The sequence below is a fragment of the Hypanus sabinus genome, chromosome 11 (genome assembly GCF_030144855.1).
Source record: "Hypanus sabinus isolate sHypSab1 chromosome 11, sHypSab1.hap1, whole genome shotgun sequence".
NCBI lineage: Eukaryota > Metazoa > Chordata > Chondrichthyes > Myliobatiformes > Dasyatidae > Hypanus > Hypanus sabinus.
In genome coordinates, this window is record NC_082716.1 from 62,183,714 (window position 1) to 62,211,191 (window position 27,478).

Below are 27,478 nucleotides of genomic sequence, written 5' to 3' on the forward strand. Positions count from 1 at the left end.
ACCAGTTGTCAGACCTCCAGTCAGAGAAACAACCCTCTGTCTTGGATGACCAATCCAATTCTGTACCCAACTAATCAACTTACCATCGAGGTCATTCTTCTGGACCAGCCTGCATGAGGTACCTCATCAAATGCTTTTCATATATATAACATCAAATCCCTTCCCTTGTAACTTCCTCAAAAACCTTAATCAAATTAGTGAGACAGGACCTCTCCTACAGCTGATGTTTCTTAGTATGTACATGCTTTTTCAAGTGAAAGTAAAACCAGTCCATATGAATTTTCACAAATTTCCCTACCAGCTCACAGGCCTAGAATTGTTTGTCCCTGTGTCCCTTCTTAAATAAAACATTCACCAGTCCTCTGGGACCTCATCTGGCTTAGTAGATGACTAGGAAGTGTGTTTATTTGATAACGTACAGTAGACCTGTCTTTCCATGGGGCCTTGCTCTGCAAATATACTGTGCACATGCCCAAAGGCAGGACCGAAAGAAGCTATTGAAAGTTGTAAAATTAGTCGGCTAAGACATCTTCAAGGATGCCTTGGAAAGACGACATCCATTATTAAGGTTCCCCATCACCCAGGACGTGCCCTCTTCTCACTGTTACCACTGGTACAGAAGCCTGCAGGCACACACTCAGTGATTCAGCAACAGCTTCTTCCCCTCTGCCATCCGATTCCTAAATAGACATTGAACTCACAAACATTACCTAGCTTTTTAAAATATATATTATTTCTGGTATTTTCATTATTTTTAATCTATTGAATATACACATATACTCACTGTAATTGATTTACTTAATTCTTTTTTCTTTCTATATTCATTGTGCTGCTGCTGCTAAGTTAACAAATTTCACGATGTATGTCGACGATAACAAACCTGACTCTGATTCTGTTCAATAGAATCAATTATACTGGTAAAAGCATACAACAGCCTCTTCACTGCATCACTTGGCTGTGAGTCCTTCTTAAAGTTACCACTGGTTTGCTGCTGTGCATGCTGTTTCACACACATACACATTCATCTCTGCAATTGGATAGCACTCCTTTTCAATATCAGTTAAATCTGTACCCTTCAATAAATGCCAAGTCAAGATTGCATGATGACTTGGCCGTTAAGCTTTCCTTGTTATGCCTTCCTAGAATCTGTTCTCCTGGTCTTGTGTTGATATTCCACATCCATTTGCATCTTCCATCCACTTCCCTCTATCTTCCATTATTTTAAATATCCTAAAAACTTTCCTGTCAGCAGCATTGGTACAAAGATTTGCAATGAAAATTATTCAGTTGTGTATTGCTATTCCTGTGAGAATATCTTGTCTACTCAAAATACTAGTAGTTCTGATTGAGCAAGCGCATTTTTGAGGAGAGGGAAATTTTAGTCAGCAATGGGTGTTCAGCAACGGGATAGATAAAAGACACAATGAAATGAATTAACGTGGGATAAAAACAGAAATATTTAGTAGCTGAAACTGCAATTGAGGAAAAATAAACAAAGTTAGTTTTCAGGTTAATGATCTTTTGCCAGAGTTAGATTTTCATTCATCTTTTTCATCCAATTTTGACAAAAAGTTGGCTGAAATGAATGACATTTTTTTTACTTTTATTTCAAAAAACAGAGTTTTTTTAATACAAGCTGCATACTTTCACATGATGATTTCAGCTCCCTTACCAGATATAGGGTGGAACGTATTCTATTTCCCAGTTTATTGGGCTACTTCAACAGTTTTTTTTTGGTTTACCTTCACAATGTCTGCTGCAGGCTTTGCCAGCATCCCCAGATGTTTGTTGCTGCTGTTTTAGTACTAGTTGTGAGTTTGGCCAATGAGCAAAGGCTTTGACAAACATTCCTGAGGTATGCACGCTATGTTTCCCAGCCAGTGAAGCCTGTGAGATGCCAGCATAGTCTGTACAAAGTGAGAACGGCTCTCTCTCGATGTTCTCTCACTTGTTGATCTCAAGTGATTCCAAGGATTCTTCTGAGACACAGAAGATGAAAACTGTTCAATTTCTGCCCCTGCTTGCATATATGACCCAGCTTTCACACCTGTAAAGAGTACAACACTTCTTGCAAATGTGACTCCACTCTTTAAGAAGGAAAAGAGGCAAAAAACAGGAAATTCTCAGCCAGTTATCCTGATTTCAGTGGCTGGGAAGATGTTGGAGGCCACCTTATTAGGGATGAGGTTTCAGAGTACTTGGAGGCACATGATAAAATAGGCCAAAGTCAGCACTGTTTCCTTAATGATCATCTTGCCTGACAAATCTGTTGAAATTCTTTGAGGAAATAACAGGCAGGATAGACAAAGAAGATTCAGTGGATGTTGTTTACTTTGGTTTTCAGAAGGCCTTGAACAAAGCGCTACACGTGAGGCTGTTAAACAAGTGCCTATGGTATTACAGAAAATATACTAGCATGGATAGAATGTTGGCTGATTGGTAGGATGCAAACAGTGAGGAATAAATATAGAAAACCTACTGCACAATACAGGCCCTTTGACCCACAAATGCTGTGCTGAACATATACTTTAGAAGTTACCTAGGGTTACCCATAGCCCTCTATTTTTCTAAACTCCATGTACCTGTCCAGGAGTCTCTTAAAAGATCCTATCATATCCACCTCCTCCACTGTTACCAGCAGCCCCTCCACGCACTCATCACTCTCTGTGTAAAAAACTTACCCCTGACATCCCCTCTGTACCTACTTCCAAGCACCTTAAAACTGTGCCCTCTCATGTTAGCCATTTCAGCCCTGGGGAAAAGCCTCTGACTATCCTCATGACCCATACCTCTCATCATCTTATACACCTCTATCAAGTCACCTCTCATCCTCCATCGCTCCAAGGAGAAAAGGCCGAGTTCACTCAACCTATTCTCATAAGGCATGCTCCCCAATCCAGGCAACATCCTTGTAAACCTAGGGGATCTCCTATTCTGATCTGGCTGCCGGTGACCAGCAATGCTTCACAGGGGTCGGTGTTGGGAATCGCTTCTTTTCACATTATACATCAATGGTTTGGATGACGGAATTAATGGCATTGTGGCCAAGTTGGTGGATGATACAAAGAAAGGGTGAGAGACAGGTAATGTTGAGAAAGCAGGGACTCTGCAAAAGAACTTAGACAGTTTGGTGGAATGGTTACCACAGTGGCAGATGGAATATAGTGTAGGGACGTGTCTGGTCATGCCCTTAGGTAGAAGGAATAAAGGCATAGACTATTTTCTAAAACAGGAGAAAATTCAGAAATCAGAGATGCAAGAGGACTTTGGAGTCTTTGTGCAGGATTCCCTAAACGTTACCATGCAAGTTCAGTCGGTGGTAAGAAGGCAAATAAAATATTGGTATTCATTTTGAAAGGACTAAAACTTAAAAACAAGGATGATTATGCTGAGGCTTTATGAGGCATTGGGCAGACTATACTTGGAATAATGTGAGCAGTTTAAGTCTTATCTAACAGTTGACTCATGAGGAGCATGTGATGGCTCAGGGCTTGTACTCACTGGCATTTAGAAGAATGAAGGGATACTTCATTGAAACCTATCAAATATTGAAAGGCATAGATAGGGTGGATATGGAGAAGTTATTTCCCATAGTGAGGAAATCCAGGACTAGAGAGTACAGCCTCAAAATAGAAGCATGTCACTTTAGAACAGAGATAAGGAAGACTTTCTTTGCCAAAGAGTGGTGAATCTGTGGAATTAATTGCCAGTGCTGACTGTGGAGGGCAAGTCATTAGGTATATTTAAAGCGGAGGCTGATAGATTCTTGATTAGTAAGGGCAACAAAGGTTACAGGGTGAAGGCAGGAGAATGGGGTTGATAGGGATAATAAGTCAGCCATGATGGAATGATGAAGCAGATTTGATGGGTCAAATAGCCTAATTTTGTTCCTACGTCCTATAGTCTTATGATATATTCTGCATGCTATTATTACGTGAAATGAGTTTACCACAGGTGGCACAGACGTTGCAGTTTACACATCACATAATTTATCAAATCTAAGTTAATAAGAACTGAGTCAAGATAGCAGAAGTCATTTACATTGTCCAGAATGGACTTTAGATGGAACATTGGAACTTCAAGACATGGCAACTGTTGCAAATGAAACTGATTGCCATATTGCCATACCCGGATAGATTCTGGCATCAGATGCTTTGTTCCTCGTGATCTGGGGTTCATCGAGTGAGATGGAGAGGAATGCTGCTTCATCAGCAAAGAATAGAATGGTAGCACGTCTTTTGTTCTGAAATTGTCAGATGTCAGCAAGCATTGATATATCAACTAACCCAAATCTCTATTAGCAGAATTTGATAGAGATTGAAATGTATGTTAATGTTTGTCCGTAAACACTTTACATCAATTAACATTAGGACTCCAGTAGAAAATATAATTTGTTCATTTCACTTGGAATCCCATTCTGGTCTCGGCCCGAAACGTCGACAGCGCTTCTCCCTATAGATGCTGCCTGGCCTGCTGTGTTACATCAGCATTTTGTGTGTGTTGCTGATTCATTTTTATTCATTTTAGATCAGTTGAAGTAGACGTGCAACTGAAGATGAGAATTGGTGGCAAGTAGGGAATGTTCTTGTGTTGTGATACGGTGCTCATAATAAGGAATTGTGTTGCAATTACAAACCCAACAAAACAAAAGTACATGTTTCTGGCTAAAATTATTCACTTTCCACCTGTGTCTGGTTATAGATGCCATTTGGACCAAATGCAGGAGCATGGATTCATCTTTACCAAGTTGATTAGAAAGTCACTGACTCACATTCCTAAAGGGTTGTGAATTGCAAAAGCATTTCCTTGTATTTATAAAGATCAATATTTTTCCCTAATTAATAGTGTGCACATCCATTAGTCATAACTGAAGGCAATATTTGTTGGAAAAGCAGACTTGATGAATAAGTTTGATATCAAATCCTTTCCTCAGCCATTGGGTATTGACCATTAATCCTGTAAAACAGATAAACCTTATTAATGTCAGGATTTTAAAAGATTTAGTATCATATTTCAAGTACCCTGTGGTGTGGGTGGAAGGAAATTCATATTAATCACATCAACAATGCACACAACATGCTGGAGGAACTCAGCAGATGAGGCAGCGTCTATGGAGAGACACCAGCAGTCGATATTTCAGACCAAAACCCTTCATCAGGACTGGAAAGGAAGGGGGAAGGAGACAGAATAAGAAGGTGGGGTGTGGAAGGGAATGAATATAAGTGATTGCTGAAACTAGGTGAGGGTGAAGTTGGGTGGGTGGGGAAGGAGGGATGAATTGAGAATAGAAGAGGCGAAGGGCCACTGAAGAAAGAATCTGATAGGAAAAGACGAGGAAGCATATGTTTTGGAAATTATATTTCTCGCACATCACAGCTGGCTTTCTTTCAGCATTTTCAGCCTCAAGAAAGAAACACAGCCATTCCCAGACCCTCACTGTCAGTCTTAAGCTGGATTTCCAGCATCTGCAGAATCTCTTGTGTTTATGATCCACGTCATAAACACACCAGAAACCCCACATCTTCATGCTCTGCTTGTCATCCTCGCTTTGAGAAGTTCCTCTTCTTGTGCTGTAGCCACAAAGCCATTACCAACAACCACTGGATTTGACATCTGTATGAGATGTCCACCTACAATGTTGTCAAATGCTAGATAGAGAACTGTGTTGTTGAGAACTTTATGGTCAGAAACTTATATATAAGTATAATAAACAGTTGAGGAAAAAATCCAGATCATTAAATTACGTTAAAGTCAATGAAGCATGAGGGATGCTTGATCGTATAAATAACGGTATTCTCACCACTCAGCAGCCTGCTTTTTCTTAAATATTCATTCAGTTTAGATACATTCATCTTTTCTCTTCTACATATTTGCATTTTAAGAAGTTCTTTACAGCCAGGGGATCTTTAACAAATAGTTTCAGTTTTACTTAAGTGTTATGTATTATGTATTTATTGACACATTCTTTGTACGCTAAATCGTTAAAATTAAAATGAGTTACATATATTGTTCATGGAAATTCCCCTAATTGTCCTAACTGGTGCAAGACAGTAAAACAAACCCACACCTTTACCCCTGATCTTTTGGGTTTCAGCTAATCTAATCCTCTGTTATCACTATGGTGGAAAATTTAGGGAACTACTTCGGAAATTTCACTCAACTAGATGAGGAAATCACGAATGTTTAATGCTTGAATTTGCAAAAAAAATTACCTCAACACTGTTGAATCCTCAAATATAGAAATGAAAATCCATCCAAAATGTGTTAACTGAAATAAGTGCAAAATCTTAAACCATTGTACTTTTTAATCAGAGTAATGAAGTCATAGAAAAGTGCAGCACATCTAGTCCATGCTGAAACCATTTAAACTGCCTACTCCCATCAACCTGCTAATATCTATAGAAAAAAGTATAGTCGACATTGCCAAAACATCGACTGTGCTTTTTTCCATAAATGCTGCCTAGCCTACTGATTTGCTACAGCTTTTTGTCTGTGTTGCCCTCATGTTCCCCCTAACTTTTCACCTTTCACCCTTAACCCATAACCTCTGGTTGTAGTCCCACCCAACTTCAGTGGTAAAAGCCTGCTTACATTTATCCTCTACAATGCAAAACTGTAAATTCATTAAGTATGTAAGGATCTTATTAGCTGCTTCAGACATCCACCTTCATTACTATTGGCTTTGTGGAACAGTCCATGTTCCAAGCCTTCCCAACTCTTTCTGTGCTACATTGATGACTGCATTTGTCCTGCATCATGCACCCATGTTTAGCTAGTCAATTTAATCAACCTTGTCTCCACTTCCACTCTGCCCTTATATTCACTTGGTCCACTTCTGACACCTCCCTCCCCTTTCTCACTTGCTTTGTCTCCATTACTGGAGACAAACTGTCCTTTGATATCTTTTATAAATCTACCAATTCCCAGTGCTATCTTGACTATACTTCTTCCCACTCTATTTTCTGTAAAAATGCCATTCTCTTTTCTCAGTTCCTTCATCTCTGCTGTATCTGTTTGCTTTCTTCAGACAACAGAGTTTCCCTTCCCCCAACATTGATTCTGCCCTCACCCAACATCTCCATTTCTCATCCATCCGTGCTTACTCCACCTTCCTGCCAGTTTAACAGGGATAGAGTTCCTCTTGTCCTCACCCCTGAATCCAGCACATCATTCTCCACAACTTCTGCCATCTTCAAACTTAAAAAGCCATGCTGAGAAGACTGACAAAGGTAGAGATTATAGCCCAGTAGCCTTGCCAACCTCTTGGGGATCTAGCTTGGTATTCAGAAATATACTAGCTAGTCAAGTGTTTGAGCCCACTCGGGGATCAGCTATTCTGGATTGAGTGTTGTGCAATGAACCGGAATTGATTAGAGAGTTTAAGGGAAAAGATCCCTTAAGAACAAGCGATCATAATAGGATCAAATTCATCCTGAAATTTGAGAAGAAGCTAAAGTCAGATATATCAGTATTACAGTGGAGTAAAGGGAATCACAGAGGCATGAGACAGTTGGCCAGAATTGATGGGAAAAGAACACTGGCAGGGATGACGGCAGAGCAGCAATGGCTGGAATTTCTGGAAGCAATTCAGAAGGCACAGGATATATACATCCCAAAGAGGAAGAAGTATTCTAAAGGGAAGATGACACAACTATGGCTAATAAGAAAACTCAAAGCCAACATAAAAGCCAATGAGAGGGCATATAATACAGCAAAAATTAGTGGAAAGCTAGAGGATTGGAAAACCTTTTAAAAATAACAGAATGCTACTAAAAAAAAAGTCACTATGAAGGTAAAAATGGTATATGAAAGTAAGCTAGCCAGTAATATTAAACCAAAAGTTTCTTCAGACACATAAAGTGTAAATGAGAGGTGAGAATGGATATTGCTGGAAAACGACACTGGAGAGGCAGTAGCTGGTGACAAGGAAATGTATCAGTCTTCACTGTGGAAGACAGTATGGTGGAAGTTCTGGCTGTCAAGGGTAATGAAGTGTGTGAAGGTACTATTACTAGAAAAGGGTCTTGGGAAACTGAAAGGTCTGGAGGTAAATGAGTCACCTGGACCATATTGTGTACAGTCCAGGGTTCTGAAAGAGGTGGCTGAAGAGATTGTGGAAGCATTAGAATTGATCTTCCATGAATCACTAGATTCCAGAATGGTTCTGGAAGACTAGAACATTGCAGATGTCATGCCACTCTTCAAGAATGGAGAGAGGTAGAAGAAAAGAAATTATAGGCCAGTTAGTTTGACCTCAGTGATTGGGAAGATGTTGCAATTGTTTATTAAGGATGAGGATTCAGGGTACTTGGAAACACATGATAAAATGGGATGTAGTCAGCATGGATTCCTCGAGGGAAAATCTTGCCTGACAAATCTGTTGGAACTCTTCAAAGAAATAACAAGCAGGATAGACAAAGGAGAAATGGTTGATGATGTAAACTTGGATTTTCAGAAAGCCTTTGATGAGGCTGCTTAACAAGCTACAAGCCTATGGTATTACAGGAAAGATTCTAGCATGGATAGCGCAGTGGCTGATTGCAGGAGGCAAAGAATGGAAATAAAGGGAAACTTTTCTGGTTGCCTAGTGGCGTTCCACAGGGGTCTGTGTTGTGACCTATTCTTTTAATGTTATATGTCAGTGATTTAGATGATGTATTGATGGTTCTGTTGCAAAGTTTGCAGGCGGAATGAAGTTAGGTAGAGGGGCAGGTAATTTTGAGGAAGTAGGGAGGCTACAAAAGGCCTTAGACAGATTAGGAAAATGGGCAAAGAAATGGCAGATGGAATACAGTGTTGGGAAGGGTATTGTCACACAGTTTGGATGATGAAATGAAAGGGCTGGCTATTTTCTAAATGGAGAGAAAATACAAAAGTACTGACGCTCAAAGGGAGCATTTAATGCTGAGACTTTATAAAGCACTGGTGATGCCTCACTTGGAGTATTGTGAGCAGTTTTGGGCCCCTTATCTTAGAAAGAATGTGCTGAAACGAGAGGGTTCGAAGGAGGTTCAAGAATATGATTCCAGGATAGAATGGCTAGTCATATGAAGACTGATAGCTCAGGGCCTGTATTCACTAGAATTCTGAAAAATGCGGGCTGAAACTGATTGTATGGTGAAAGGCCTTGATAGAGTGGATGTGGTGAGGTTGTTTCTTATAATGTGAGAGTCTAAGACCAGAGGACACAACCTCAGAATAGAGGGGTGTCTTCTCAGAATGGAAACGAGGAGGAACTTCTTTAGCCAGAGAGTAGTGAATCTGTGGAATTCTTTGCCACAGGTAGCTGAGGAGGCCGTCTTCATGAAAATTTGAGGCAGAGATTGATAGATTCTTGATTGGTCAGGGCATGAAGAGATACAGGCAGAAGGCAGGAGATTGGGGCTGAGAGGAAAATTGGATCAGCCATGATGGGCCAAATAGCCTAATTTTGCTCCTATACCTTATGGTGTTATGGTCTTACAAACAAGATATTGCCCAGATACAGGTGATCTTAATGAAACTCTCATGAAGAGCCACCTTCTCATGAATAGGTTAGAAAATATTTGTCAGACCTGCAGATGGCAAAAAAATGTGCAAGTGCAAGATGCAAGTAATGCTTACTGACACTAGAACTTGATGAGCAGTGCTAGGTGTTAACCTAACTTGCAACATTGATGAAGAGGAGATATTTTGTGAAATAATCAAGAGTTAGCTCCAAAGATGAAGTTGTGGAGTCATGATAAAAGGTTCAACAGGTTGGGTCTGAACTCTGCAGGGATCATAACAAAATAGACGCTGAGGAGATGTTTCCTTCGGGGAACCTAGAACAAAAGAAGGGGAATAAATCCAAATTAATGGTGAAATATTTAAGGAGAACCTAAGGGGGAACTTCTCCTCTCAGAGGTTGGTTCAAGTGTGGAACGAGCTCCAGCAGAAGTGATGGATGTAGGCTCAATAACAACATTTAAGAAAAATTTGGTTAAGTACATACAGTAGATGGGATGGATATCGAGGGTGATAGTCCAGTTCAGCATGGGCTAGATGGGCTGAAAGGCCTGTTCTGTGCTGCGGTGTTCTACGACTATGAGAATTTTTTTCACAGATTATGTATTTTTGTAATTCTTTACCTTAGAAAGGTGTAAAAATGAAGTCACTGAATATACTCAAAGATGAAACAAAGGAATGTTTAGTCTATAGGGGAGTAGGGTTTATGGGACTGGATTGTGATAGTGTAGTGGTTAGCACAATGCTACTGCAGCTCAGGGCACCAGAGTTTGGAGTTCAGTCTTGGTGTCCTATGTAAGGAGTCGCTGTCAAAACTGTCAGCAGTTCAGGCGGCATCTGTTGAAATGAATAGATAGTCAATGTTTCAGGCCACGACCCTTCTTCGGGTCTGAGAAGGAAGGGGGAAGATGCTGGAATAGAAAGGTGGGGGGAGGGGAAAAGGGCTAGCTGGAAGGTGATAGGTGAAGCCAAGAGGGTGGGAAAGTTCAAGGGGTAGAATAGAAGCAATCTGACCAGCAAGGAGAGTGGACCATAGGTGAAAGGGAAGGAGGAAGGGACCCAGAGGGAAGTAATAGGTGAGTGAGAAGAAGTAAAATGTCCACCTTTCTATTCCAGCATCTTCCCCCTTCCTTTCCAGTCCTGAAGAAGGGTCTTGGCCTGAAACATCAACTATCTGTTCATTTTCATAGATACTGCCTGATCTACTGAGTTCCTCCACCATTTTCTGTGTGTTCTTTTGTATTCCAGCATCTGCAGACTTTCCTGAGTTTATAAGGAGTTTCTGTTCCTCCTCCCGGTGGAATGAGTGGGTTTTTCTCAGGTCCTCTGGTTTCCTCACACAGTCCAAAGACATACCAGGTAGGTTAATTGGTCATTGTAAACTGTTCCATGATTAGGTAAGGGTTAAACCAGTGATGTCGGGAGTTGCTGGGCGGTGCAGCTCGAAGGGCCATTAGGGCCTATTCCACGTGGTATCCCTAAAAAATAAAATAAATCAAGTAAGCCTTGTTCTTACTGAATCATGGAGCCGTTTGAGGCACTTCCTGTTCCCATTTCTTATATTCCAAAGTTCTTAAAATGCATGGTTCAATATTAAAATCATATTTGTCAAATGTAACTAACCGTAGTTACATGTAATTCTGTAGTGTTTTGATACTGAAATTACATTCCCACCAGTAGAAGTTTTGGACAGGACTACTATCGGGAGGATGAGGAAAATTGTGGAGGAAGTACTGTTTACCATTGGATCATAGCAATATATCTACCTATCTCTTCCATTTTCTTTTGTACTGCAAACATTTGTCTTTTCCTAAACAATAGAATGATTTTGTTAGGGATCATTATTGGGAGGATGAACAGTGTTGGATGGCTTAATATGAATGAACTAAATGAGAATCAGTCTTCAGAAAATAAAACCTTGACTTCCAACAGATATTTTGTAGCTAGTGAAACAATCCTTTGTAGTGGGACAGTCTGATTCCTTTACACTGAAACTACACAGGGGAAGACAACAGGTGAATGTCCCTGCTATTAACACATTGTTGAGAATAGGTTTACTCTGCCACTTAACCTTCTGGTTCGTTGTATATATGCAGAGCCATCCCTCAACACTGAACAAAAGGGATATATTTTGAGGGTCTGGAGTTTGTACTCAGAGGCTTTTGGAACAGACGCTAGTATTGACTATTCAAAGGGGTTCTGCTAGTTGGGATGTGACACCATTTTAAATTATTTTAATCTGAAAATTGACCTGACTATATTCAAAATGTTAAAATTAATAGGTGATTATAGCAATTGAAACATTGAGCGCCGGTGTTCGGCAAAACGGAAGAAGTGCTACACCTGCCCCCACACTTCTTCCCTCACCACCATCCCAGGCCCCAGACAGTCCTTTCAGGTGAGGCACCACTTCACCTGCGAGTCAGCTGGGGTGATGTACTGTATCCAGTGCTCCCGATGTGGTCATTTATACATTGGGGAGACCCGCTGCAGACTGGGAGACCGTTTCGCCGAACACCGGTGCTTGGTCCTCCAGCAGTGGCGGGATCTCCCTGTGGCCACACACTTCAATTCCACAGACCACTCCCACTCCGACATGTCTGTCCATGGCCTCCTCTACCGTCAAGATGAGGCCACACGCAGGTCGATGGAGCAATACCCTATCTCCCGCCTAGGTAGCCTCCTACCTGCCGGCATGAACATTCAACTCACAGACCTCCGTTGATACCCCTGCTCCCCCATCACCCCCATCCCTATCTATAATTTTAGTCTGGTTCTCTTTCTCCCCCCCTCACTATAATCTCCCCCCAGCCCTACCTTTCTTTCTCTTTTATTTCCCATAATTCTCCACCTTCCCCCTAGCCCATTTCCCTCCAACCTATCACTTCCCAGCTCTCTACTTTATCCCTCCCACCACTTCTTATCCCCCCTTGACCATCCCATGTTACTTCACGCCTGATGAAGGGTTTCAGCCCGAAACGTCGTCACTACCTCCTCCCATAGATTCTGTCTGGCTTGCTGAGTTCTGCCAGCATTTTGTGGTTTATTACATTTATTTCCAGCATCCGCAGATTCACTCGTGTTAATCATTTATTGTTATCTTTGTGTTAAAAGTATAAAACATTGTGTCAGGAGGGTGAAGTTCTCTTTGATTTTTCTGGACTTTCTCTCTCCTGGAAGTCTGCTGTCTGAATAAAGATTTTTATATTTCCCAGTTACAGCTTTCAGTTTTAGTCAATCACCTCCGATAAGATCATGATTTATCGGAATGGCCACTGGACAGGTTTATGCTACTTTTCCAACATATGACTGTTTGAAAATGCTTACGTATACTTCAACAAGAAAAGTAAGATGGAAAAGAAAATTAAGATAATTTTGGAAGAACTTATGATTTATGTTTATTTTGATAAAAGTTCCTCTCTGTCTGAAGTACCCCTGTGAGAAACAATGTTTTTATCATAAGAAAATTTTGAATGTTATATGAGACTGCATCAGTAAAGTAAATATGTAACCATTTAAGAGGTGCTATTTGTTATGTTAGCCTAAAGTTAAGAATGAAAATATTAGGGGTGCTACGGTAGCATAGCAGTTAGTGCAACTCTATTACAGCTTGGGGTGTTCCAGAGTTTAGAGTACATTTCTGGCGCCATTTATAAGGAGTTTGTATGTTCTCCCTGTGGGTGGGTTTCTTCCAGGTGCTCCACTTTCCTCCCACAGCCCAAAGACATACCGGTTAGTAGGTTAATTGGTCATTGTAAATTGTCCAGTGATTAGGTTAGGGTTAATTAAGGGGGTTGCTGGACAGTGCGTCTTGTTGGGCCGGAAGGGCCTGTTCCATGTTGTATCTTTAAATAAATAAATCTATTTAAAAATAGACTTCAGTCCTTAGAGTAGATGAGTTCCTGCAATATAATGGAGTGTACTTAACTACAGTGGAATCCTTTATAAGGAAACCGTCTTTACCGTAATGAACTCTTTATTCCATGTCCAACCTGATCCCATCCATGTGCCCTTACATCCACTTTTTTATGAGTATTTTATACACATGTGAAATGCAGAAGAGTAAAGATAATTCACCATTGCTCACCATTAATCATGCATTTTCTTTTGTTACATGAGAAGATTTTGTAACTATCTCACTGAACATTTACAAATAAAATGTAGACAGCAGCAACAACAGGTTTGTTCCTGCTACTCCCTCCTTCCCTCCACCATGCCCTGTCTCCACTGATGCACCGGTGTTTTCCTCATCTCCCTTCCATGGTACCTGTCCTTTGTGTGTTTCTCTGGCCCATTTAGTGCTTGCATACTACCACCTAGTGCATACCAACAGTCTTTCCCCCAACTTTGTATGACTCAGTCCACAGATTAGATTAAGCCAAAAATTCTCCAATCATTTAATAATCATTTTGTGAGACACTATAGTTCTTTTTGATGGAAGAAGCACATGAGTTGGGGCTCTTTCTCAGTCAAAGCTGGGTTCTGCTTGAAGCAGCAACATTTTATGGAACATTTCCAGCATGGTGTCAGACTAGAATACTGACATGGTGAGTGAATGATTTATTTTTAACTGTGGCTCACTGCCCCTCTCCTTGCATTGCCATCTCCACCCATGCACACTTCATCTCTCATCTGTATAACAACATATCCAACTTCCTGCCCAAATGACATACCAATTGAAGGTTTCTGAATCCATTGATTTCACATACACACCCCTTCATCCTACACCAAAGAAAATGCTGCCCCCTAATCTTCTTCCCACTCTGAAATATGCAGTTGCCAGTGCCTGGTTCCCCAGTCAGTATTTCCAACTGATGCTGATCTCATTTTCCAGCTCCCAATTTCTTCCAGACTTCTGGTCCCAATCCCAGTCTCCTTATTTCTTCCAAAATATCTGTCCTGATCCTGATTTCCCCATTTCCATCTTCTGAAGCTCAGTCCACATCCTGGAACTCAGACAAGGAAGGGAACACAAGGTGGGACATTTTCAGTTCTGAAAGCAACATTTATACATAAGGCCTTTGTTGTTAAGGTGAATTGCCATTTTTGGACATGTTTTTATAATCTTTCTCCCTGTTATACATGCAGCTTTAATAGAAAACTGACATGATTTGGACCAACAGTCTAAACTCTAGCATAGATTATGCAGCTAAGAGAGACAAGGAAAGGAAAAGACAATGTCCTCCACTGCGCGGTGCCTCCTAAAAATCCAAATCTGGAAGCACGCTGTTCAGAGAAAAATGCAAGCTCATATTTATCGCAACCTCTAGCATTTTCTATGCTGCAATAATTTAGTTTCTTACCTCTATTTCCACAAATATGATTTATCACTTAATCTTATGAGAAGACAACATAGTTAATAGGGATTTGATTAAACAACATCCAGGTAATTTATTGCAGTGTGATATGGTGCATAGAGTCATAATTCAAAACCAGCAAAATATAAATATACAGAACTGAGGGCCAGACACACAGATCTTCTTTGTTGTCTAAACAGAGGTGGAAATATATAGCCAGTCTTGAAAAGCACAGAGAGGTTGGATTTGGACTAGAGGAAAATTTCCAGCATCCACTGTCACTGCAACGTGTTCTGCTACAAATCACAGGGCTGAATTGTTTAAACATATAGGAGAGTTCTCAAGCATTTCCCCCTTCATTTGGTGTGCCAAAAAAGCATGTTTGGAGTGAGGCTGGGAATGAGGTGTGAGGGGTGATGAAGGAGAAATGGGGCAGTGTATGAAATGGTCAGAACTTTTATTTTGCCTCTATGTCAATGCTAGAAAGAAAGCAATGGTAGATTTCCGGCAGAAGGCAGATTAAACATTGTAACACATTTTTTAGTAGACTTCTATGAAGTAGTGAATTCAGTTTGCAAAATGCATAAAGGGTCCCTTTCACCTAAGGCATTCTTTACATTTACCTGTCCATTTTTTAAATAAGGAAGTAGCTCAGACTCTATTAATTTTCTAATTCAGTCAATTGAAGATATAGAATAGCTAAATTACAAATAAATACTAAGACATTCCTTATAACCAGTGTTAACAGTAGGAAACATAGAAATGTGAGCCTCTGGACCCTTCCCGTAATTAAAATGAGCCATCTACCGACAAACTCTAGTGAACAGATTGCCATTGTTCATAGCATCAGGTGACATATTATGTACTTGTCATGAGAGTACAGGCACCCACATTCTATCAGTCCAAATGGAGGTATATCATCAATGCTAAGAATCAAAATCCACCATTCAAGTGATGTATTTCGGACATATCCCTGAATCTTTCACACTTGGAAATTAGATGACCTATTGTGAATTTGCATGTGCAGACAGTATTATCAACTGGAACATCAGGACTGCAGGTTCGCAACCTGAAACTACAACTTACTCATTGCCTCCACAGATGCTGTGTTTTTCCAGCCATTTGTTTTTTTTAATCAATTGAAACTGCATCATTCCTTTGCACCAGTCTTCACATAAATTGCTCTTAACAAAATCTTGATAAGCTTGTTCTCACACCAGGACAAGTTTACATCCTTCTCTAGCACCTCTTAAACTTCCCTAAAGTAAATATGCTCCTTAAATGGGTAACATTACTTACAATGTTACTAACTGCACATTAAGGTGGCATATATGCATTTCTTTGGTGTACAAAGATAATAGATCTGTTGAAATTTAATATATTCCTTAATATAATATATATGTTCCTAAATACATAGGGTCACTGCATCCAACAACAATCTACAGAATTTATTTCTTGCAAAATACTTGCATAATATGATCAAAATAAAACAGTTGCTGGAATTCTGAAATAAAAACAAAATGCTAGAAATACACATAGCATCTGGCTGCATTTGTGGAAAGAGAAAGAGATGTAATATTTAAAGTCAAAGATACTTTGCCAGAACTGCGAAAGAGAGTAAACAAATCACCCAGCCCTATGGATATACAAACCTTTTACCCCTCCTTCCCACACAAGGACAGTCTGCGGGCCTTCTATTTCTTTCCACCAATTCACCAGTCTGCCTGGAGACACAAGAGACTGCTAATGCTAGAATCCAGAGCAAGTAAACTAAACGGCAGGAGGAACTCAATGGGTTGGGCAGCATCTATGGCTGGAAAGAAATTGTCACAGTTTCAGGTCAAGACCCTGGATCATAGCCGTGATCCATCCTTCACTGTTCCTTGGTCTATCACCCACTGTCTCCTGTAGCTCTCTCCTCCTTCTGGAGCAGGTGAAGCCAAGTTCTGGAGAGGAAGGGGTGAAGTTAGGAGACATGAGTGTGTGGTAATAGGTGAAAACAGAAAAAGAAAATAAAAGGACAGGGTGGCAGGCTGCTGGAAGAGAAGGGATAAAATGGGTGGTCAGGAGCTTGAGGGGGGGGGGGTATGGACAAAGAGACAAAATCAAGATCTGAAGGAGGGAAAAAGGAGAGCATAGGAGGTTAAAGTTATCAGAAATTTAGGAAATAATACCAGGTGAGGACTTGGGGAAGTGCCCCTCCACAACACACTTGTTCATCTAGCAAAACTTGCTCTTACTCTGAACAACTTCCCTTTTGATTCCTCTCACTTCCTACAAATCAACGGCATCACTATGGGCATCTGCATGAGTCCCAGCTACACCTGTCTTTTCAATGGCTGCATGAAACAGTCCCTGTTCCAAATCTTCTCTGGCACCACTCAGCAATTCTTTCTCCATTACATGGATAACTGCATTGCTGCTGCTCCCTGCTCCATGCACCCTTGTCAATTTTACCACTTTTGTGGTTAACCTCCTTCCAGCTCTCAAATTCACTTGGACCACTTCTGATACTTCTCTCCCTTTTCTGGATCACTCTGTTTCTCTGTCAGGAGACAAACTATTCACTGACATTTATTATTAACCTACTGACTTCCTGGACATCTCTCTTCTTCCCCCTTCCCATCGATCAGAAAATACAAAAACCTGAATTGGATACCATCAGGCTCAAGGGCAGCTCTATATGGCTGTTATAAGACTATTGGAGAGACCTCTTGTAAGACAAGATAGACTTTTGACCTCACAATCTACTTCATCATGTCCCGGCACATTATTTTCTGCACGGCACTTTATCAGTAACATTAGCACTTCAGTCCCCGTTATGTTATTGATTTTCCCTTGTCTTACCTTAGTATACTGAAGTGATTAAATGATCTGTCTGGATGGCATGGTTCTTTGTATGTTGGTACATATGACAATAATAAACCAATTTGTCTTTTTTTTTTCTCTACAATTGTAAACTTCTGTTAATCCAGCACACTCAGGACCTTAGTATTGTTGGACTGGCAAATTTTCCAGGCTTGTGGATGTTCATGCTCTTAATATATCAAATGATTTTCAACTTACTTTTACTTTAAAAGAGTCAGAAAGCAGAGCTCCAGCAAGTTCAAAATTAGTATGCAAAACAGAACCGTACAAGTTTAAAGTGAGGACTGGAGATGGGGTCAAATTGATTTAAAAGAAGCACAAAAAACATTACCACATGAACCAAATACTTCTTCCAAATGTATATTCTATTTATAATGTATGCTATAAGTATAAACACGTCAAGCCATTGTACCATCAGTTTGGTATATTCCTTTACAATGCATCAGCGAGGTGTTTGAGAGGCTGTTGCAGCAGACCCAGCCCCTCAGTGGCCAGAGGTGGCAGGATCCCAGATAGTGGTCTGGGTCTTTCCCACTAGCCTTTGCTGTGGCTGCACTTAAGTTCTGTGCTTTCCTCAGCACATAGTTCTGTACCTTGGAAACAGCATTTGCTTGTAGACATCTCCTTACACTCAAAGACCAAGTTGTAAGTGAGATTAGTAAATTTGCAGAGGACACCCAAATTGTTAATATAGTGGACAATGGAGAAAGTTGTCTATGGCTGCAAACAGATCTGTATCAACTGAGAAAGTGGGCGAGGGAATGGCTAATGGAAAGACACGTGTGGAGTTAAACCAGTCCAGGATAAATACAGTGAAAGCCAGCATACTGAGGAGAGTTATACAAATCTGCTTGTACTCTAAGTAGATTCAGTATCACACCAAGTTCCTCTCTGTCTTGTTCCCTTGGAGTAAACTTCCTCTTAAGAATTGGCTTCTCTGATAGCACAGCTGTAGTTAACTATTTTGGGTTTGGAATCAGATGCCGTTGATCTATGCCTTCTTCTGACATATATTTCCCTTGACGGAACAGATTTACCATTGCATTCATTGCATGAAATTGTGCCCTCATAATGCAGTCCTCATCGTAGGCAGAGTGCAAACATCGCCACCTTATGACTTTATATTTCTTTGTGCTCAGTAATGATAAAAATTCCATGTCATTTTCACTGGCATTTTCATTTTCACAGTTCCACTTAGAACCATATAACAATTACAACACGGAAACAGGCCATCTCGGCCATTCTAGTCCATGCCAGACGCTTACTCTCACCTAGTCCCACCAACCTGTACTCAGCTCATAACCCTCCATTCCTTTCCTGTCCGTATACCTATCCAATTTTTTTTAAATGACAAAATCGAACCTGCCTCTACCACTTCTACTGGAAGTTCATTCCACTCAGCTACCACTCTCTGAGTAAAGAAGTTCCCCCTTGTATTACCCCTAAACTTTTGCCCTCTAACTCTCAACTCATGTCCCCTTGTTTGAATCTTCCCTACTCTCAATAGAAAAAGCCTATCCATGTCAACTATATCTATCCCCCTCATAATTTTAAATACCTCTATCAAGACCCCCTCAACCTTCTACACTCCAAAGAATAAAGACCTAACTTGTTCAAACAATTTCCATTGTTTCTCAAGCCAGATCAGAGATCGGGCACTGCAATTTAGGCTTAAACCATTCCCAACTGAATCCACAAATAAATCTATCCCTTACTATAGTTTAGGAATTCAGCAAGGTTACAAAGTCAGGGTAAATGCATCAACATAACAACATAGTCTTTAACTGCTACCTCCATTCATTAAAATAACCCTCAAATTTCTGCACTGTTTCAGTGAAGGAATCACGTGAGGTAGCAGATTAATCAAACAGAAGTGTGCGCTTGGTCTCAGAGCCAATTTCCTTCAGTAGGCTGGGCTTTTGTGCTCTCTTTTGGCAATATTCAATGTATCCCCCACTAAAAATATAATAGAATACTATTAGCTAAGTAAAGAATGTTTCGTTACCTACAGATTATACAGTAAAGAAATCACACGCACAATTGTACACACCTAGGCTGCCTATATACACTCAATGGCTACTTTATTAGGTACCTTATGTGCCTAAAAAAGTGGCCACTGAGAGTACAGTATGTTTGCGGTCTTCTGCTTCTACTGTAGCACATCCCCTTCAAGGTTGGACATATAGTGCATTCAGAGATGCTCTTCTACACACCAATGCGTGGTTATTTGCATTATTGTTGCCTTCCTGTCAGCTTGAGCCAGGCTGGCCATTCCCCTCTGACCTCTCTCTCTTTAACAAGGTGTTTTTGCCCACAGAACTGCTGCCCACTGGACGTTTCTCGCACCATTCTCTGTAAACTCTAGAGCAAAGGTTCCTAGCCTGGAGCTCACAGACCCCTTGCTTAAAGGGTATTGGTCCATACCCTATGCTACAGGGACAAGTTTGTGTGAAATCCCAGGAGATCAGCAGTTTCTGAGATACTCAAACCACCCCATCTGGCACCAAATGTCAATATGACCTCTGCTGGCTCTGTAATTTTGATGGATTGCTGTTCTGATCTTAACCTTCAACCAGTACAATGCAAAAACAAAAGTACACAACACACCATGATACTAATGTGACCAATAGAAACATATTTATCAGTGTGTGAATAAGAAAAAGCTATTAGAGAAAATCATTGGGGGAGGTTTTTTCTATCAGGACCAGCAATTTGTTTTTTTTTGGTATGGATCTCAGCATCTGCAGTCTTTTCTTGTCTTCTCTTTATTAGTGTATAGTTCACAGCTATAAAGGAGGGTGGTGACACAGACTGCTTGGTATATGGCAACCTTTGTGGAGGGATGAAGGCTCCTGTTCTGAAAGACTCTATGCCAAAGTCTCACAAAGGCAGCAGATGGCTGTTTAATGGGGCTTTGGATGTAATTGTCAATGCCGCTATCCTCAGAGAGAATGCTCCCCAGATATTTTAAAGATGGCACCACCGACAGCTTTTCATCACCAACAGTGAAGGCCGGTAGGGTTGGTGGGACACTGGTACTCCATTGGCAAACCACTTCTGTCTTGGTGGTATTGACAGTCAGCCCCATCCTGCTGTACCCTCTCACTGCCACAGCAAAGACAGTCTGAAGATCCTCTGGAGTATGGGCCACGAGAGCAAGGTCGTCTGCATACTGCAGCTCCAGGACCCGTTCTGTACGGAGTTTGGTGGTTGTGTGGAGCCTCCTGATGTCCAAGAGGTTGCCATCTAATCTTATGTCCACTGCCACACTGCTGCTGTCTTCAATCTCATTGTGGAGAAGCTTGGTAACACACAAGAGAAAGATGTTAAAGAGCGCTGGCACTACCCCTGTGCATACAAGGAAGGGCTCGGACTCTTGTTCTTCTATGGTCACCCGAGCAGTCATTCCATCGTGGAACTGGCGGAGGATGTTAACTAATATATTGCAACAGCTGAACCTGAGGAGGACATCCCATAAGAGCTCTCTTTGCACAGTGTCGAATGCTTTGGAGAGGTCGACAAAGGCCATAAACAGGTCCTGATGTTGCTCCTGGCACTTTTCCTGAATCTGCTGGACCGTGAAGATCATGTCGATTGTGCTTCTGTTCTTCTTAACTCCACACTGCGAATCAGGCAGCATTGACTCGGTGATGTTGCTGATGAGCCTCTGAAGCATCACCTTAGCCAGGACCTTTCCAGCAACAGAAAGTCCTTGGATTGCTTCCACATAAGCTGCCTTCAGCACATCCTGGGAATTACCTGGCGTGAGCAGGTGCCTCACACTTAAATACTTGTAAAGACCAACTGCAGAAGTATTGAGGCCATGATCACCCAGCATCAGTTGCAGTGGCTGGAGCACGTGATAAGGATGCCCCCATGTTGGCTACCCCACAGAGTGTTATACGGCCAGCTACATCATGGTCGATGCTCAGCTGGAGGGCAGAAGAAGCGCTATAAGGATCAGAGGAAGAATGCTTTAAGGAAGTGCAAGATCAGACCCGAGGACATGGCGGACGTTGCTGCTGACCATGTCACTTGGCGACAGCTGTGTAGAATGAATGTCTTCTAATTTATAGATTGTTATTAGATCTTGGGAAAAAGCTATGTCCCAAAATGAGACAATTTTATAACTCTTTCAACTTAACCACATAATGAAAACACAAAATTCAGCCTTATTATTCACCAAACCATATAACTTATTCATAGGCATATAACTAAAGAGCAGCTTTATTAAAGGTAATATAACCCTTTGCTGAAAATTGAACATATTAATCTTATACAATTGGGGCATTAAAACTGATTAGAATTAAGACTATGCTTCTTTTCTATCTATCCTTTCAATATCAAGATGATCAGGTCATACATGTCTGCAAGAGACAAAAGCAGCAACGTTATTTGCCACTTGTAAAATCATTGATGATTTATCTCTCCAGTACTGTTTGCCTTGTGCACAATGTTCCAGTTTCCTGTGTTTTATGGGATCTTCCTAAATATTAGGGAGATAAAATTACTGCTTCATTGTTTCTCCTTTGGAATCTGCTTCCATACCCCGCTGTCTGCATCTGAACCATATTTTTTTTTTACATTGTCAGTACTTTCTTTGACAGATGAATAATGGGCACATATCCATATCATTACAATGTCAGCATATTTTCACTCTACAACATCACCCAACACGGCCTCAGCTCAAGTGTTGCTGAATCTTTCATCCACACTCTTGCTATATGCAGATTTGACCATTATAATTTACCCCTCTCTTATTTCACCCTCCCTAGACTGAGGACATTTGAAGTTTGACTCTCTGTGACCTGGCCAGACAGTACCCTGATTTTAAAATTCTCAATTTGGATCTCTCCATGGCTTCACCATTCTCCTGGTTAGGTAGTTTCTTCCAGTCAGACAACCTTCCAAGATATTAGCACTCTACCAGTTTAAGGAATGCTTAATTTCAGCTGTTTTACAATTGTTGACAATGTCCTGAACTGCCAAGGCCCTTAGATCTGGAATTCCTTCCCAAAGCCTCTCTGCTGAAGATGCAGATGATGTATCCTCAAGGGCTACTTAAGCTGGCTAATAGTTTCTGACATGCATTGCTGTCAAATTATATTGATAATGTGCTATTGAATCAGCTTGGGATGTTGAAGGTACTCTATTAAAGTAAGTTGATGTCATTATTTTGTTTTTTGCTTCTCCTCCTTCTTGAACCTATCTTTAAAATAGGGATCTTGATTTACAATGAGAGAAGCTAAAAGATTTTGAGTAATTGTCTCTGTTGTATTTATTCCTAATAAAAATGTTCAGTGGAATATCTATGTAATCGATATAAAGTGAACTAAAGGAGAGTCAGCAACTTTAAATTCCTGAGCAATAACATAGTAGATGACCTGTCCCGCGCCCAGTACCCAGATGCAATCATAAGGGAAGTGCACCATCATCATCGTCACTTTCTCAGGATGTTATGGAGGTTTGGCTTATCATTGAACAAAGAAACTTCTACAGATGTATTGTTGAAAGTATCCGGACTGGTTACATCACAGTTTGGTATGGCAATTCAAACCGTCAGGAAAGTAAGAAGCCTTGGAGAGTAGGGGCATTAGAGGTACATCCCTCTCCACCACTTTAATATATGCAAAAGGCATTGCCTCAGAAAGTCAATACCTATCATCAGCGATTCTAACTTTCCACAGCTACCATCAGGCTGAAGGGACAGAAGCCTGACATTCCGTAGCACCAGGTTCAAGAACAACTACTTTCCTTCACCCATTTAGTTCTTCAACCAGCTGTAAAACTCTAATCACTCCAGTTTAGCATCTCTATAACTATACTGACCACTTTGCACTGAACTGGACTTCTTTTTCTGTTTGTAATTTCTTTTGAAAAAAAATGTGTATAATTTATGTTTAATCTATGTTCTTGTAATGAATGGTGCTTATCTGATGCTTTGTGCCTTTGATGCTGCAGCAAGTAAGTTTTCCATTTCACTGTGCATACAGGTACTTGTACATATGATAATTAACTCAACATTGACTTTGAAGATATTAATCTAAGCTACAGGATGGGCAGTAGAACTTTCTGTTTAGGAGTAAAGTTACTCTTCTGCTGCTTGATCATAGATATAGTAATAGAACCGACTTCCATCTAAACTGGTGTAATTTTGTTCAGTGGCTCTTTACTGAAGCAGTGAAGTGGAAGCACATGGAAAGGTTGATTGGTTGCTGGAAGGGATCTTTTCATCTGCCACTTCTATTTCTAAGAGAGAGCTCTGAGGTCAGCTCTAATCATGTTGTACTATAGATTAATCCATGTCTAGGACGTGGATGTTAAGACATGGTTTTTTACATTAATCATGTAATAGCCATGAATATCTTGTTATATGAATATTTTAATTACCAAACCATTTGAAATATGATAGAGTTATGTGTTAGGAAATTCTTGTAGCAGACACTCATTTTATGGTCTTTATCCTATCAGCTATAAAATACATTCTTCTTTCTATTCTAACAGTGTTCTCTTGACTCCACTAATTTCAGATTTTAAGCAATCTTCCACATTGTACCTCATCATCAGCAGTCCCTCTATTTTTGTGACAGCTCACGGACTAACCTTTGCTTTTAGCAGGAAATTTTTATACAGCCTGAAAACTGCATGTTTTATTTTTGTAATATGCATTCTATGATATTTATAATGAAAATTGAACATTCAAATAATTTTGATTTTATGCATTAATTGAAGGGTATAATGAAATTCAGTACAACAAAGAAAATTTCATAAACTTTTAACTTAGACATCATTGGCATTCAGTGGGCCAGTGATTATTAACAAACAGCTACCAACTTCCATTCTGTGTTGATTGTTACAATTTGTAACAAAGTTTTAACTTGAAACACTAACAATGTAAGTATGGTGAAGCTTTAAACTGTTTCAAAGTAAAGGTTGTGGTACATTTATTATTTATAACATTTATTGATTATGTTCATTAACATAACTAATTACAAGGTATTTCACAATTATATTAATATAGATATTGACATTTTATCAGCATAACTTCAAAATTATATTAACAGTATATAAAAGAAAATTCCAGCAGCACAGCAACAAAGGCTATGTGTGCGGGGGCATTTCAGTCACTGGGCAATTGTGCAGTTTATAGGGATCAGTACCCATCCTCCAAACTGGATTACTGTATATTTCTTCAACAGCATCTGACGTGCTGTTTTTCCCATTTCCGGATATTAAGCCAGCAAACTACCTTAGCTGCTTACGGATCCCATGCCATTTTGAAATCAGACCAGCCATTCTTCAAGACTTAAGTAACAATAATTTTAAAGTTAGGAAACAAAATCTTGGGAATACCCTTTTATTAATTCTGGACAAATTCTTCCCATTCACCAACGACATTTAGCTTGAGGCAACTGAGGTTTAGACATTATTCTGGTGGCTTCCTTCGGAACTATTTTAAGGGCTTTTATCATACAAAGAAGATTAAAAATAAATTGAGTACTTTTTATCCTTTAAAAACAATTCTATAATGTAAAGTATAATTTTTTTGAAGACCTCAGAAGAGGAATCTCCCTGATGGAGTCAAGTCTGGTAAACTTCTATCCTCCTATCCCTATCATTACACCCTGATTTTTATTCATCAGCATATGGTTCCCCCTACTGTTCCTGTTGTCACTCAGTGAAGGAGCATATGCCAGACTAGATCAGTTCTTATTTAGGTAAACGTAGATCATTCTAGTACTTTGTTAGCTTTGGCCACATTTTACAACTGTGCATTTATTATGTTTCGTTGGAGGATAGAACTGTTGACAAAGCACTAATATTCCTGTAGAGTGTAGCTTTAACTCCTGTTCCAGACTCTCTTGATGAATGGAGACTGGAGATCTTGCTCCAGATTTTGCATTGACATCATAGGATAATCATTGACATGCATGGTGTTGTAAGGAGCTGAGAATTGTACACAGTATACCTTTCCCTGATTTTGCCCTTTACAGAGATTATATACTTATTTATAACATTTTCCTCAAGGTTCTCAATCTGAATAAATATTTCTGCTTTTCTATCTATGTATCTTGGCAGATCCTTTGAACATTTGCTGTATTCATTCATATCTACATAATGCAAGACACCAATTGATGCTCAAAACCCCAAGTAAAAAAATCTACCATTCACGAGATGTCTTTCTTTCAATTTATGTATACCTGGGAAAGGTTTCACTGCCAATGTAATGGCTTCTCTGTCTTAGCAGTGTTTGGATTATGACTAGAGATAACGGGGGCTTTGGAGTGTGAGCTATCCAATCATTTCTTTCTTGTGTGTCTGAGAGGAGGTATTTATTTTTGTTGGCAAGAGATGAGGAGAGAAGACGCGAGAGAAGAGAGCTGGTAGACAGCATGATGGAGTGGACTTGAAGTGAATGTCTGGGAGTCGACAATGCTCGGAGGAAATCGATGGGGGACTAATGGTTGGAAAACTGTGAGCTCCAACATGCACTTTAGACTGTTTCATCAAAATGGGCCCTTTTTGTTTTCTTTACTAACCCACTCATCAAATTAAGAATTATAAAGCTCAATCATTTCATTGCATATAAGACCATAAGATATAGGAGCAGAAGTAGGCCTTTTGGCCCATGGAGGCTGCTCCACCATTCATTCATGGGCTGGTCCAATTCTTCCAGTCATCCCCACACCCTTGCTTTCATCCCATACCCCTCAATGCCCTGGTTAATCAAAAACCTATCTATCTCTGATTTAAATACATGCAATGACCTGGCCTCCACAGCTGCTCGTGGCAACAAATTCCAGTGTTTCGTACCCCGTAACTGGGTCACTTACCAGCAAAGATAGAGAGGTCCCTTGAAGTCTGATGGTACTATTTTTAAAAGTATTTATTGATAAAGTGGCACAAAAATAATATTAATGCAAACATACAGATAATACACGTTGTCAATACTAAATCTAAAGCGCGGGTATAATAATAACCAATAAGAAATAGCTCTATCGTTGTCTAGGGGATAATGTATTGTCCAATGGAAATATAACAGTCACTGTTAGTTCATTCAAGCTGCAGCGTTTTGGGTTTAAGAGCAAGGCGGTTTAAACTTGCCCAGGTCTTTTATGATGCCAATCCGTTGGGTCAGGGGAGTGGGTTTCCCCATTGTTAGCTAAAAGCCGTTTTCCGTGGTTCCAGCCACCAGTTCCAGCAACAGAACTGAATGCACGTGGCCTCCTTCAGATGACTTCCTGCTGTTACGTGGTCACTTAACGTTTCTTCTGGTGCATCTGAGGGGCTGTTCCTACAGACCCTCTTTTATCCTGACTCGCAGGGTCGTAGATGTCATTCAGGTTGGGGGTGATGCAATCTCTCCCTCAACCAGCCCACTTTGCCTGAGGGCATTCACGTAGCATAGTCTCCAATCCACAAATTCTCCTTCCGGAGACAATGGCCATGTCCCGTAGCTTTACATCGCCGGGGAAACGAGACATTCCGCACATCTCTTTCTCATTTCCTGGGCCCCCTGAACTGACTCAATAGTGATCTTGCGATTCTCACAAAGGAGGGGGGGGGCTACCCTGCACCTTTCGGCCCCTCAGAGCTGTGGTACATTCATAACACCACAGATTTACCACCCTCTGACTAAAGTAATTTCTCCGCATCTCAGTTCTAAAAGGACATCCTTCACTCCTGAAGTTGTGCCCTCTTGTCCTAGAATCCCCTACCATGGGAAATAACTTTGCTATATCTAATCTGTTCAGGCCTTTTAACATTCGGAATATTTTATGAGATACGGTGTACTGTCTGATATTTTGTGGTACAGATTTGTAACA

At 40.4% G+C, this 27,478-nt stretch overlaps 1 protein-coding gene across 1 annotated transcript in view; it reads left to right on the forward strand.

The window, feature by feature from the left end:
- nmnat2 (nicotinamide nucleotide adenylyltransferase 2) overlaps positions 1-27,478 on the forward strand; it is a 328,536-nt gene that overhangs the window by 1,145 nt on the left and 299,913 nt on the right. Inside the window, exon 2 of the mRNA XM_059984483.1 lies at positions 10,735-10,845. The gene's annotated coding sequence lies outside the window, so the exon portion shown is untranslated. The remainder of the gene's footprint in view (positions 1-10,734; positions 10,846-27,478) is intronic.